This window comes from Passer montanus, unplaced genomic scaffold, assembly GCF_014805655.1.
Source record: "Passer montanus isolate IOZ18808 unplaced genomic scaffold, ASM1480565v1 scaffold190, whole genome shotgun sequence".
NCBI classification, from domain to species: Eukaryota; Metazoa; Chordata; class Aves; order Passeriformes; family Passeridae; genus Passer; species Passer montanus.
Window position 1 is genome coordinate 324655 of NW_024366481.1, and position 3754 is coordinate 328408.

Sequence of the window (3754 nt, forward strand, 5' to 3'; positions counted from 1 at the left end):
TGTGTGGGGGTGGGGAGGGGGTGGAGTCTCAAAGGGTGTTTTTGATGAAGAAATGTATCTTTTCCACATCCATATAGTGATGTAATACTTCTGAAGTTGTCAGAATTTCCAGGATTAAGGACGTACCCAAATATAAGATATTTAAATGCACAGCACTAGAGGCCATGAGGCAAAAATTTCGTTTAAAAAAAAAAACAAACAACCCAAAAAAACCCAACTTCCATTTGCTTTTGCTGTGTCAAAATAGGTGAAGGTCTGAAACTTGGCACATAGGCTTAAAATTGCCTGTAATGGCTCAACCAATGACCTTCTGGAAAGTAAATATCCCAAGCTCTTTCAACCAGCTGTTGTTTTATTTACTTTTTTGCTGGCTCAGGTGGCACTTGTCCAGCTATGCACTGAGCAAATTCAGCATATCCAAGCAGCAATAATCCTACTAATCCCATTAGGGGAGAAAGTAAGAGGTGAGCAAGTCCACTGAATGGTCATGTAAGAGCCAGGATTCATAGCCAGAAGCATGGAACGGGGAAGAAAACTTCTTTGAACAGCACTTGCCATTTCTTCAGCTCTAGAAATAGTATGGATCGTTATCCTTAAGAAGAAAGAGGATGCTAACAGTTATCTTCGTTGGTAATATTAACTTCTATTAAGGGGATCAAGGGGATGGACACCTATGAAGTACTCCAAAGTAGACATCAAATAATTCAGTTTTCAGATTATCAGGCAAAGGTTATACAGTTTTGTGGTCTACTAGTATACTTCAAAATAATGCCTCATTAATTTGTGCATAAGCTGTTCTCTCTCTGGTAAAGCTTATGTAATTTACTGAGGAAAAAAGGAAAGTACATCCCTAGGACAACATTACTCACTCTGAAACTGTCCCTTTTATCTCCCTCTTCCTTTACCAAAGACAGTGCAGCTAACTTCCCAAAGGCATTAGAGGTACTTGTCTATGTTGAAGAACACTGCAGCTTACTGACATTTATAGCATAAACTATACTTGTATTCTGCAGCCAAATCCTACTTGAAACAATACTACAGTCTCATCCTGACACTATGGCAAGGCTTTCAGTTTGTAAGCTGTCATATCTGACAGAGCTGTGAGCATTATCTTTAATCTTTCAGGAGAAAATACTCTCAATAGAGAACTGCACATGAAAAACAGAAATATATTAATTCCCTTTAAAGACTGCAATATTTAGTCAGAAGAGCTTACACAGAAATTGAGCAGTAACCTTAACTGTGGCACACTGCAAGAAACTAAAATGGAAGCATGTTTTAAAAAGTGAACTAATTACAAATTGTGGGGAGGTCAGATCCCTGCTTTTAACATCAAGAGGACAAAGCTAGAAGACAGTCTGAAATGAGCTTTATGAGTTATTTTTCAGTATAAACAGATTTTTAAGTATAAGTTTGGTATGCACTAGATATGATAAGCTAATTCAAAGACAAATAAAGGTCTGAGCATAAGTCACAAAAAATTCTACCAAAATTGGTAGAATGAAAGGCAGTGCATCCCAGAACAGTAAACTGAGTCTTGGTTTCCTTAGCTCCTTGCTATTCTTTGTTTTGCCTTGACCTTACCTGTTGTGGCAATTTCATACAAATAAAACCAAGGAACGAGAGGTTATCTTTAGCAGCATAAATCAAATCTGACTATTGTGACTCTGACATCATTAACAAAATCCAAGACCAAATATACTTATTGCAACCATTTTTCATATCTTTGATTTTATATTTCTGGGATCTGTTTTTTAGTTAAGCTTAAAGAATATAACTTTATATCCCCATCATAAATCAAACATCATGGATGTCTTTAAATATTCTGAAAGGCTCTTAGTGGATACTAAGTATTTTAGATAAAGAATCAGAGAAATGTTGATCTGGAAGAGATTTCAAAAGATCACCCATCTCTGCACACAGGCAATATGAAATATACTACAGTCCATCCCTATGAGATGTTTCATAAACCTCTTCTTAAAACTTCTATAATGGAAATTTAACAACTCCCATGGGAAGCATATTTTAGTGTATCACTACCCTTATAGTTGGAAAGTTTCTCTAGCTTGTCTTTGCTACAAATATAGGTTTACTTAAGTGGATACTAAGAGAAACTTTCCAATTATAATGATCATGAAGTATCCCCAAGTCTATATCAAGAAGCCACTATAATTTTCAAAGACATTCTGGTGTTTGATACGCATACAATTATTTATAGTTTCACGTTATCTTATGATTAAAAACACTGATTTCAGTAGTTTTTCAGTAATAGAACTGAAACCAGAATTTATTTTCTGAGACTGAGTTTACCTTTAATTCTTTAATTGACAGGACAAATATGTAATGCCGTGTTAAACAACTATTCTGGATTATGTAGTATATTTTTGTATTAGTTGTTAAAAGCCCAGCACAAAATAATGATTAAAATAAAATCACGTGGTCTTTAATTTAAAACTCAAGGATGGAGTTCTATATTCTACTCCAGCAGGAAGTCCTGACTTTAAAAACATGACATAATCTGTTTCTATCTCATCTTTAAAAGGACACTCAATATTCATTCATATTAGAAGTTTAATGAAGAAACTTGTATGCAAAATATTTCAAATGCTAACATGAGGAGTGCTGCTTCTTAACAGGTTCACAAGGTGATACAGGAACATGGCATGTCTCTAAGAAAAGCTGACAGGAAGCAAAGAACAAAAGAGCAAGTAAGATACCACTTCTGCCAAACACGTGTTTTTGGTACTGGCTTCTATATAAATTGGCTTCTGTCTGCTGATAGTGTCTTGATTGTGTTCCTAAATCAGTGCATGACTTATAATGAATTCAATTGATTCACTTCAGTATCAGAAGTACAAAAGCCACAGAAGTGATACACTCTGCAACTGAGTAAAAGCTACCATAAAGACAAGTAGCTCTATTTCAGGGCTTCCTGAAATCAGGGCATTCTGACATATTAGTTATTTAGTAAGCTACCTTTAGAACAATCCAACTGAGATACAACAAAACTGATATACCATTTCATGGTTTGTTTAAACATGCACAGAATGGTTAATGTTCTGTTCTCTCATGTTACTACTCTGAAGCAATCCTCATCAAAATTCAGACTATATTTGTATTTTTAAAGCACAAATCTGTTTTTTTTTCAGCATTGTTCTAGCACAATCTATATTTGCATCAAAAAGGCTTGAGGCAGCAAATGTCATGTTTTGCATAAAATTATTTTTCTATTTGGTAACAGATTTCTTGCTGCCATGGGATTCTTGTGATATTTTTCCCTTCATAATTTTTAAAAAAATAAATAAATAAAAAAACCAACACCCACGGAGCACAAATAGAAGCAAAATTTCACCTTATAGTCACTATTTCACATTCTACATTATATCCCCAATCAAAAAATGTTTTGTTTTACAAATATTATTTGTAGATACAATATTGTTTCAGGCTTGCAGTCATGAGAACAATTATACTGCGTGGCTACTGGAAATACCCTGCCTTTAGCCTTGTTATGCACCTGAGATGTGTGAAACTGTTTCAATTACATATATATTACAGAAGACCTAGGGCCTAATCCTGCAAATGTTCAAAGCATCCTACAACAGCCATTTGTCAGTGATAAGGAAGAACAGATATTGGAGGTGCAGGATTATCCTAAATCAGGCCTTAAGTGTTAAGTGCATACAACCACATTATATGGTGACATCTCAAAGTAAAATCCTGTATTTTTATGTAATGCAGAAGTAACACACACAAC